Consider the following 12,610-nt stretch of genomic DNA (forward strand, 5'->3'; position numbering starts at 1 on the left):
AAAGTTTACCCAGTTTTCGACGAGTTTTCCAGTTTTCCCTCAGACCAGTCAACTTTGAGGCTATTTTCCAGCCATCTCTGGCAACCATTGGGCTTCCAGATAGGTATAATCCTATTCTACACTTTCCTATCTTCATTTTGATATATTATGGGTCAAATTGGGTTAAGAAATGATTGAGTTACGAAGCTTTGAAAATTACCCAAACTTCTAGCCAAAAGCTCCGGGACACTTAACAGAGGTTTTAGCAGAAGGACCAAAATGATGCATGGTGGACAATCTCAGGGACGATTTCTATTGATTTGAAATCTCAGGGACCAAAGTGATGTGTTATACAAATCTCAGGGACCATTTTCGCGATTTTGCCTTTTAAAAAAGTTATGAAGTGAGAACTACAAGAAAGTGTGTCCACATTGTTGGAGAATAGGATCCCAAATCGGAATTATGACACAATAATATACAATTAATATATAGAAGTTTACATTATAATATCACTAAGACCTTGTGTGATAATACGTGCACCTAGTAATAGGTGGTTAAGTGCGTACAATATCGCTGATGTTAGTGATGGACCATGTTGGGCATGAAAATTTATCATGGTATAAGAGTAGGATGTTCCCCTGACACGTCCTGAGCCCAATTTACTGGGCTTGCCTCCTTAAATTGGGATTTCAAAAAGTTGTGCTAGCTCTAACTTAACGATATTAAATGGCAAGGCCTTCAAAAAGTTGTGTTGCCTTTAGCAAAAGAATGATGACCGAGCTCTCAAAACATTATTATAGCTTCGGCATAATGAATGGACCAGTTCTCGATGTAGAATCGATTTTCCGGGTGATCCCTTGATGTAACATCCCACATTGCCTAGGGGAGTGAATCCTATAAGCCTTATATGTACATTCTCATCTCTACCTAGCACGTTTGTTTTTCGGAGCCCACTGGCTTCAAGTTCTATAGGAACTCCGAAGTTAAGAGACTATGGGGCTAGAGCATTCCAAGGATGGGTGACCTATTGGGAAGTTTTTCTCACGTGAGTTCCCAGAAACAAAACCGTGAAAGCGTTGTCAGGGCCCAAAGTGGACAATATTGTACTACGACGGAGTTGAGCCCGGGTCAGGATGCGACAATTTCGTATTAGAGTCACTCCCTAAGAGGGTGGATTATAACATCCCACATCGCCCCAGGGAGTGGATCCTCTATGCCTTATATGTACATGCCCACCTCCAATTAGCATGAGGCCTTTCGGGAGCTCACTCGCTTTGGGTTCCGTAGGAACTCAGAAGTTAAGTGAGTTCGCGCAAGAGCAATTCCACTTCCTGCCAGGAATTGGCTCTGATACCAAATTGTCACATCCCGACCCAGTCCCCCACCACATCCTAGGCTTGAGTCCACCATATCATGATATTGTCTGCTTTGGACCCCGACCACGCCCTCACGGTTTTGTTTATGGGAACTCACATGAGAACTTCCTAGTAGGCCACCTATCCTAGGATTGCTCTCGCTGCGATCTTGCTTAACTTTGGAGTTCCTACGGAACCCGAAGTAAGTGAGCTCCCAAAAGGCCTTGTGTTAGGTAGAGATAGGAATATATATATAAGGCTTAGAGGATCCACTCCACTGGGCGATGTGCGATGTTACAATCCACCCCCCTAGGGGCCCGACGTCCTCGTCGACACACTTTCTGCCATGGATTGGCTCTGATGCCAAATTGTCACATCCCGGCCCGGAAGTGTGCCGACGAGGATGTCGGGCCCTTAAGGGGGATGGATTGTAACATCCCACATGGCCTAGGGGAGTGGATCCTCTAAGCCTTATATGTATATTCCCATCTTTACCTAGCACGAGGCTTTTTGGGAGCTCATTGGCTTCGGGTTCCGTAGGAACTCTGAAGTTAAGCGAGTTCGCGCGAGAGCAATCTTAGGATGGGTGACCCATTGGGAAGTTCTCGTGTGAGTTCCTAGAAACAAAACCGTGAGGGCTTGGTTAGGGCCCAAAGTGGACAACATCGTGCTACGGCAAAGTCGAGCCTAGGATGTGGTGGGGGCCTAGGCTAGGATGTGACAATTTGGTATCAAAGCCAATCCTAGACCGAACGTGTGCCGACGAGGACGTCGAGCCTCTAAAGGGGTGGATTGTAACATCCCACATCGCCCAGGGGAGTGGATCTTGTAAGCCTTATATGTATATTCTCATCTTTACCTAGCATGAGGCCTTTTAAGAGCTCACTGGCTTCAGGTTCCATCGGAACTCTGAAGTTAAGCGAGTTCGCGCAAGAGCAATCCTATGATGGGTGACCCATTGGGAAGTTTTCATGTGAGTTCCCAGAAATAAAACCGTGAGGGTGTGGTCAGGGCCCAAAGTGAACAATATCGTACTACGGCGGAGTTGAGCCCGGGATGTGGTGAGGGCCCGGGCTGGGATGTGACAATTTGGTATCAGAGCCAATCTCTGGCTAGAAGTGTGTTGACGATGACGTTGGGCCCCTAAGGGGGTGGATTGTAATAGCCTACATAGCCTAGGGGAGTGGATCCTGTATGCCTTATATGTACATTCCCATCTCTACCTAGCACAAGGCCTTTTGGGAGCTTACTGGCTTCGAGTTCCATCGGAACTCCAAAGTTAAGCCAGTTCGGGCGAGGTCAATCCCATGATGGGTGACCCACTAGGAAGTTGCTCGTGAGTTCCTAGAAACAAAACCATGAGGGTGTGGTCGGGGCCTAATGCAGACAATATCGTGCTATGATGAAGTCGAGCCTGAGATGTGGTGGTGGCCCGGGTTGAAATATGATAATTTGGTATAAGAGCCAATCCCTGGCCGGAAGTGTATCGACGAGGATGTCGAACCCCTAAGGGGGTGGATTGTAAGATCCTATTTCGCCTAGGGGTGATGATCCTGTAAGCCTTATATATATATATATATTCTCATCTCTACCTAGCACGAGGTGTTTTGGGAGTTCAATGGCTTCGGGTTCCATCGGAACTCCGAAGTTAAGCGAGTTCGTGCAAGAGCAATCCCATGATGGGTGACTCACTGGGAAGTTCTTGTGTGAGTTCCCAGAAACAAAATCATGAGGGCGTGGTCGGGGCCCAAAGCGGACAATATTGTGCTACAGTGGAGTTGAGCCCGGGATGTGGTGGGGGCCCGGGCCAAGATGTGACAATTTGGTATCAGAGCCAATCCCTGACTAGAAGTGTGCGGACGAGGACGTCGGGCCCTTAAGGGGGGTGGATTGTAATAGCCCACATAGCCCAAGGGAGTGGATCTTATAAGCCTTATATGTATATTCCCATGTCTACAAACCACGAGGCCTTTTGGGAGCTTACTGGCTTCGGGTTTCATTGGAACTCCGAAGTTAAACGAGGCAAGAGTTATCCCATGATGGGTGACCCACTAGGAAGTTGCTCGTGAGTTCCCAGAAACAAAACCATGAGGGTGTGGTCGGGGCCCAAAGCGGACAATATCGTGCTACGGTGGAGTCGAGCCCGGGATGTTGTGGGGGCTTGGGCCGAGATGTGACAATTTGGTATTAGAGCCAGCCCCTGGCCGGGAGTGTGTCGACAAGGACGTTGGGCCCGTAAGAGGGGTGGATTGTAAGATCTCATATCGCTCAGGGGTGAGGATCATGTAAGCCTTATATGTATATTCCCATCTCTACCTAGCACGAGGCATTTTGGGAGTTCACGGGGCCCAAACTGACACACCCCGATCAAGAATCAAGGCGTGCTGGCCATCACGTGAGGGTGATGTAGCCATGTGTGCAGTGCGGAAGTGATAAGGATATAAAAATGTGAGTAAATAAAAACCAAGCTAACTAATTAAACTAGACAAGCATATAGGAGCAAGTGACGAGGTTTAAGAGTGACTACATATAATCAGAGCATAAGTAACCTAGGTGCAGTCCAGCAGGACAGATACTAATTATACAGTACTAGAAATGGTCCTACATTAAAGATAGTTTGTCAGAACCGCCGTTAATTCCTCGTAAGCCACCGTCAAACACTCCTACTTAGAACCTGGAGGGGTGCAAAACAGAAAGTGTGAGTAGGCAAAAACAAAGCTTTTCAAAACCATTTCAATTATCAAAAGTAATAACCCCTCGCTGGAAAACCTGTATAATTCCTAGAAAATAGAATACATATCTATATCAAAACCATGCTCGAGATAGCAAATCTAAACGTATACCATGCCAAATATTTGAGTATAATGAAATAAGTTCACCACATGAAATATATCAATGAAAAGTAACATATCAGCCTAATCCACCTAGTGTGGCCTGTACGGCTGAACCATAGCTCCTCAAATATACCTGCACACAAGTCGAAACTACCTAAAGTGGTCTGTATGACAGGATTGGGTGTAAATAAATACGCTCAAGTGCTACGATCACATGAAGACTGTGCGAATAATCACGGGTCACCTACAAGTCGGAACCAGCTATAGTAGTGTGTATGACAGGACTGTGCACCTAACTTGGATCCAAAGTAAGCGTATGGTGCGGGAGGTGAACATCATGTGAAGGAATGTGCCCTATCCACGGGCGAGAGCACTAACACCGGGGTGTAGGTTTATGAGCTCTAAATACATCAAATATAATTGTAACCAAGCAACTCACATCCACCATCTATAAACTTACCTGGAACTTACCTGAGTGTTCGCAGCACCAACAATAATATATGAAAATGCATATTCTAAATATAAAACATTTGGCATGGCATTCAAAACATAAACCATTTAAATAAGTTTTTTGGGAAAAATACCAAGCATATATACATATATTGAAAACCAAAAGCCCACTCACTGGTATGTGGTAGGGTCGTAACCCCCGAGTCTCGCTTGACTGCGCTCGTCGTCTGGAAACATCTCACCTATATGTGAAACAACTATTATAACGTTATTTTAAGCACATATCCAAAACTAGGAAATAACTTCTCATACATTGCTCAATTAGAGTATTTGAATATACCATCGTGGTCTACTCAACATCACGAACATCCCTATATTTTTAGAAAATTTTTCTAAGTTCCCACACGCCCTCACGCGCTGGCCAAGGCACGGCCACACATGCTACCCACCCGCAGCCACGTGCCTAGCACACTTACAGATTCCTTAACGATATTAAGGAATATTCCGTTAAATAATTGAATATACTGTTTAATTTACCTGACGCCGTTAGCATATTCTGTCAAAATTGACGGAATATTCCTTTCCTTCTTTGTTAGTTTGTCGGAGTCCGGCGCTGGCCACCGCTGCTATTACCGGTTCCTGGAAAAACTTAGAACTTCAATATCTCATCCATTTCTTGACCAAAATTCATGAAATTTTCACCAAAATGAAGCTCTCAACTAGGAAAACATGATCTTACCACTTTGGAGTCCTAAAACCAACGAAATCTCGCTAGAAAATTTCGTGAAAACAGGCCAACCCTGCAACTCGATGAACTCGAGTATTCCGACGTCCAAAACCTTCTAAAATTGACCTAGGATTCTTATGGAGTTGGTTAGAGACTTCCTTGAGCCTTAAAACACCTTGAAACATCCACGATCACACTATAAAAGTAAAGCACCTCACCGAAAATTATGCAATCTCAGGTTTCCGAAGTCCTCACGTCCAACCAAAACTACAGCTCGACTCCTAAGCTTGAAAAAAGCACAAAAATAACATCCACAACCTCGATCCATGAGTGATGAGGTGGGTTGAGGAAGTGACTGTACGGGTTGTACGGAAAATGGAAGAAAAATCGGGAGGGAGAGAGAGAGGGGTTAACGTATGTATGGGTGACCCACTGGGAAGTTCTCGTGTGAATTCCCAAAAACAAAACCGTGAGGGCGTGGTTAGGGCCCAAAGTGAACAATATTTTGCTACGGTGGAGTCAAGCCAGTGATGTGGTGGGGGCCCGGGCCGGGTGTGACAATTTGGTATCAGAGCTAATCCCTGGCTGGAAGTGTGCAAACGAGGACGTCGGGCCTCTAAGGGGGGTGGATTGTGACATCCCACATCACCCAGGGGAGTGGATCCTCTATGCCTTGTATGTTTATTCCCATCTCTACTTAGCACGAGGCCTTTTGGGAGCTCACTGGCTTCGGGTTCCATCGGAAATCTGAAGTTAAGCGAGTTTGCGCGAGAGTAATCCCATCATGGGTGATCCACTGGGAAGTTGCTCGTGAGTTCCCAGAAAGAAAATCGTGAAGGTGTGATCAGGGCCCAAAGCGGACAATATCGTGCTACGGTGGAGTCGAGCCCGAGATGTGGTGGGGGCCCGGGCCGGGATATGACATTTGTGGGGTCACTCGTGAGCAGGCGTGTTGGAGAATAGGATGCGCATAAGACAAAATACTATACAATTAATTTATGGGAGTTTCCACCTTAATATCATTGAAGCCTTTTGTGATAAATTCAACACCTAGTAATAGATGGTGGAGTTGGGACAATATTGTTGATATTGGTGGTGAACGGTGGAACATGTTGGGCCTACAAAGTTTATCACAAATGTGTGTCCCCCAATCCTATAAGTATATGTGTCAGATGTTCAGAGAGACGGGTCATCGGCCACTTCTCACCAGACCAATATTGTCCTAACTTACATTACAAAAAAAATAAAATAAAAACCCTTTCTAGAGGAAATAATTTGTTCGGGCAAAATAAGGTTTTGTCGCCCAAGGTTATGCTTGACAGAATTTCGTCACACAAAGTTCGTCGCGAAAAACTTGTTGATCGAAGTTTTGCCTGACGAAAATAATAAATCATCAGCCAAATGTTGTTTGGCCAACGAAAGTACCAACAACATTTTTATCGAGCAAAGTGCGTTGACCAACTTTGCTCAACTAACCAAACTTGCCCCACCAAACAATATATATATTTAGGTCGACAAAAATTTTGTTGGGCACATGCTTGACGATCAAATTCTTAGGCCAAACTATTTTATTTTTTCTTTAAAAAATAATATAAATAATATTTAGTTATATTTAATTTAAATTAATTAATTTTTATTATTAATCTCAAACGACATCATAATATAAAAAGAGATTTGATTATATAAAAATTGAAATATACGTATAATTAAATTAAAACTGAGAAAGAAAATATTCTTAGTGGCACAATGTCTCTACGTAAATGTCAAATTGCGTTACTCTAGAAGACATCCACCTCTAGAAATTGTAGTTCAGAAATGACTGCAAAGCTAGTGCCACTTGTCCATCTTATCCCCAAAATCCTAGGGTGGATGGTGGTTGGAAACAAATTTGCACCGCAGTAAGAGTGGAGGTGCAAAGTCCAAGTAACCTGTAAAATAACAAATAGTTGTAAGCAAACCAAAGACCCACGAGGGAAGGGGTGTTCCGGTCCAATGCTCTCCGACAGTTAAGTTAGTAAAAAATATAAGACTTACGCAGTGGGCAAGAGAATAAGTATGCATGAATTGGGTTATTGGAGATGAACCTTGAAAAGGTGTATTTGTACCAGTCGAGGAGATGACCGTTTAGGATAGTGGAATCCTTATTAAACTGGGAGAATCTCATAGGATATCTGGGAAGTGGATATTGCATTCTCTTAAGAGTGTGATTATTTGTAGGGCACGCCAATCCTTATATTGTAAGGACTCCAAGATTATAAGAAACTTGTTGATTCCTTGCTAGATTAGGTTCTCGTATCTTGTGTAACAAGCATGGTTAATCTTAGCGAAGTCGTTGGACTTCACCAAGTGATTCGAGAATAGGATGATGGTGGAATCACTACTCCGTTTATTTAGCTCCACAATAGAGGTTGTTGAGTCCATGAATGTGGACTTCTGAGGTATGCACATTCTAATCCGCCTTACTCTGGCTCTGGAAAATCATGGTCACACAATTACCCTTAACTATGTATCTGAAATGACTTGTTCTCCTTGAGGATAGATAATTACCCAACGACCATGCCTTATGGATTAAGTCGGAATGCATACTGTTTTAATTCTTTTGATGTGTAGCATCGTAACCACGAATCTTCTGGACTTTTGATGTTCTAGATTCAAACGTACGGCCTTAAGAATTGTAGAGTGAAGGTAGAATTGATGGGGGATGTCATGTCCCTTGTGAATATTTAACAAAGCGGCCCTTTGCATCACTGAGCGACTTTGACTTTCGGACATAAATTCCTAGGTAAAACTCTTCGAATTCAACGGTGAGATATTTTGGCAGCTCTTCTTTAAATAGCTCAGCTTTGGCTTTTTTCTTTCTTTCAAAACCTTTTCTTCATGGAACCCTTCTGTTTCGCTCATGCTTTAGCTTTCAAACACAATTTCCACTTTGAGCCTTCAACGATTAAGGTTGTAACCAATAAACTTTCCACATCCATATTTTTCTACCAAGCAAAATAGGGATGAGCCAAAACCTTCTAATAGCTAACCTTGCTTTCCTTAACAAGTTTCATAGCCTCTATACTTTGCTCCATAACCATTGGCAATATTCTCCTCATAGTCTTAACATATGGGTTCAACTTGAGGAGAGTGTTGAGATCCTTCAGTGGGTTCTTCTTCATTAGAGTCATCTTTAATCAGCCTAACAAAAAATTGAACCTCATCAGAGTAGATGATCCTGGACAAATCATTTATGCAATATCTTTAGGAAAATTTGTGTGCTAGGGGTGAAGGCTTGTCTCCCCCAAAGAATTGTACTCCTTTTGTCTTAATCATGAGATTTGAAAATAAACATGAGATCACACATTTATGAGAATTTACACTTTAGAGTAAAGTGCTTAGAACTCTCCATCCTTTGCTTACTAATCACAAAATTGTATTTTAATAAATCTTTCCAAATAATCTAACTTTGAAGTAAAAAAGTAGCACAGTAAAACAAAAACAAGTTTGTAAGCCTAGGACAGAACTGGAAGCCCCCTAGGTAACATTGATTCGCAAAAATATTACCTCCCAAACTTGGTGCTTAGTGGAAATTCTTGGTGCTTATAAGGATTTCCACTACGATAATCAGAGTACTACCTTACTTCGACACTAGGTTTAGGCTAATGGAAAACTTCTTATTCTGTTGCCATGTTACATCAGCTGGATAAATGATGAGAAAGTGAGAGAGTTTCGTCCGGAATGTTCTTTGGCACATTGATTTTGATATGTCCTTCTTGTTTTAAATGATGTGCAGCCCGTTCATTCACCTTACCCCATTTTGGGTCTAAGGATTTTAAAGATTGCAACGTGTCATCGAGAATGAGCTTCCTTCTTTGTCTGAATTGCATGTCCGTCCCTAGGGAATCTTAGTCGAAAGTTTGTTAGGGACTTGGTCGCTTGCATGTGGGTCAGACAAACTTTTGGAATCTTTTTGTCAGACTTTATGTGTCGGACCTAAGCGTTTCCGATCGAACTACACATAGTTAGCTTAGCTAAGGCATTTCCTAGTATTGAAACTTCGTCAAAATAAAAATTCCCCTTGAGGATATCTTAGTCTGAATGCCTCATTCAAACTTGCTTTAACACTTAGTGTTGCATAATGTACTTTGTTGATGCACAAAATTGGGTTGATCTTGGACCAACTAAATCCCACCGTAAATCACACATACGCACAAGAACACAAAGATATATCATGGTTCACCCCAAGTTGGGGTTACGTCCACACAGATATTGATCCGGTTTCACTATATGGAATGAGAGATGCATTGTTGTTGCTAGAAAGGCTAGGGTTTGCCATCTTTTCAAAGTGAGGGTGAAGGATCCCTTTTATAGAATAAGGGTTTCCTTCCTTCTACATAAATCATGGGCTAAGTAGTGAGGCCCAATATATGGTAGAATATACTTGGCTTAGCATGCTGGTTTAGGATGGAAGTAATCGTACTTGGGGTTAGACTCAGAGCCACCCCTCAAATGATTCTTTAATTTTCTTTCAATCATTCCCTTGAATGGAGTAGAGCCCAAATTTGAATGTTATAATCCACAACCCTTAGGTTGCAAAACTTTTATGAGGTTGGATGATACATTGAACTTCCAATTTGTACACATGCATCCACTGTACACTATCTATATCAACATTTCTTTTTCCATCCATGGCAAAAGATCAAACTTGGCAGTGTGCATTCTTCTCTTAGCTCTATAACAGGAATTGGGGGCTCCGCTCAACCTTTTTACCGCACCTATACTAATACGAAGGAGGATTTTTTTTCCTATGGTCATTGCAGTAAGATTTGTGGAACTAATCATGCCTTTACGCCTATCGTCGTAGAAGTTGTTCCTAGGAGAGATTATAGTTCTCTTGTATCAAATCAATTAATCCCTCAAATCAGGAAAGCTTAAGTGCAAATTAAAAAGTAAGGTGAGAGATAAAGGGCAAGCTCTCATATTAGTTCAAAAGATTGAACGGCAATAAGTCGACGTTCAATCTAAGGCAACGCTAATAGCTTGTAGTGAATAGCCCCTTATGAAACCAACCGAGTTAGACGAAAGCATAAATTATACAGAAAGTATGCCCTATGCATCGTGAATAAATCTAGGTAAAAACAAATTTGTCCATTTCTTTTCATTGTAATAAAAGGCGTTTCTTTCTCAAAGTCAAGTTTCTAGCTTGTTGGTTTAGAAAGATAGTAAGGGCACTCACATTTTTTGGTTCCTTTCGGCTTGAAAGTTTGCATCTCAGTCCCAAAGGACGGAGGAGGCTAGGTTAGCCAAAAGATGGTTACTATTTCAAGGACGTGGGATGCCCCTGATTTTTCAAGGTAAGAAGGATAAAGAAAATGCTTCGAGCTAATGTTTGAGTACCAGGTGCCATGGTGATAATAGCTTCTCTATTCTCCATCATCTTATCTAGCCTTTCTTTAGTACTTTTGTTGAGTTTGGCTATGGTGGTGTTTCGCTATTATGGTACCTCTTCTTACCACTGTATTTATGTTAATGCACTTCTCAATGATACGAAAGCAAGGTATTTTTGGTCCTTTATAAAGAATATACACCATCTTGTTGTTGGAAATGTGCCCTAAAACCAATCATATGATGATACTTTACGGACATTTCACAAAGTTAAACTAATGTAGTTTAAATATAAAGGGCAAAAATTATTGTTTGAGCCGTCTCATATAAATGTTATATGCTTAAACGACAAGTCCAAGGAATATGTGATTGGGAGAATGCAATCTAAAGAAGTTAGATTCATGAGACCATTCTTTCGTAGACACATCCTAAACGTTCCTGATCATAGGATTGCCAATTGGGCATTGACAGTCCGTTAAGATCAGTACGTGCTATGTCTTCTCTCAGGGAGAGTGACTAGTCTCGAGTCATTGGTGTGTGTGACATCAAGACAAGTACGTAGGTGCTCAATAGAGAATGATTTCACTGAACACGATCAACGAAGAGTTCTCATATTCATGTCACATGAGAACTCATGGTTGGGATAATGCAAAGTAGTCCTTTGACCTGAGGCATCACATTTGTCTTGTGGTTAAGTCCTTGATCTTTGATTATGTCAAAGTCACCCCATCCGCGGGTGTCCACGGCATCGTTGGGGTTAAGCCTCTTAGCCATGGAGGCAATTGAATGCGCAACAACGGATCTCTAACCTTCAAACCGTTTGGGGGAGAATACTCTATAATATGATTGAAAATCTCTGATCAGAGTATGAATGAGATTTAGGAAGGCGTTCCAAATCACATTCAAGGTAATCATATAAGTAAACAAATCACATTGGATAGTAGACATGAATAAACTATCAAACCAAACAATGTGGTCAAGAGTATTGTATTAGAGAAAGACCGTATTGCATTTGTAATCCTAAACTGAATAGGTTCTCCACCTCTTCTGATTAGCTTGGGTAACCATGATATGCTGCTAGGTGTCACTCATGGTTTGTGGAAGCCCTAAACGTGTATAATCACTAAAGGGAGAATTGAAAGTAAGTTTCAATTCACAATCGGTTTGAAAGAGTTCTAATCGCCCACTTGATCGGATCATATTTATATATATTTTTACTTCAAATTCACTCGTCTTTTCTTAGTTAGTTTCTTATATTTTTGAGCTATTTACGTTATTTTTGTGTTTATAGGATTTGTTTATGCAAAGAAAATAAAAATAGAACAAGTGAAATTTTATGTAATAAATTCGTCAAAACTGTCTGTGTAGATCAGCTTTTAAATTAAATTAAAAATTATATTTAATAATGATAAGTCGTGATGATGTTTGAAACATCATCATGATGGTTTTGTTTTGTAGAAAAAAAAAAAAAAAGAAAACGGTGGAAAGAAAGAGTTGAACAAAGAAAGGAAAGAATCCAAGGTGGAAACGTGAGGAGTGGAAGGCAGGAGTATGCGGGAAAAGAGGGAATAGAAAAACAGAAAACAAAAAGAAGCACGCGGGGAGAGATAGAAGGAAAAGGGGGAGCTGCCCTTTGGGCAGCTCGAGAAGGGAGTCAGCGAGAGCTAGAGGGAGGACGGAGAGAAGTACAAAGCAAGGCTGCCATTTGGCAGCTGAACCAAGAGGGACGCTGCCTTGCGCAGCCCGAGGCCAGAAGTCAGGAGGAGAGCTGCTTGGGCAGCTCGTGGAGAAGTCAGGAGAAATAAGGTGCTGCCTTGGCAGCACGTGGCGCAGACTGGGGAACGAAGGATTGAGAGAGGAAGGCTGCTGTGCAGTCTTGAGGACTGTCAAGCAGCTGG

Source organism: Malus domestica, chromosome 09 (genome assembly GCF_042453785.1).
Source record: "Malus domestica chromosome 09, GDT2T_hap1".
NCBI lineage: Eukaryota > Viridiplantae > Streptophyta > Magnoliopsida > Rosales > Rosaceae > Malus > Malus domestica.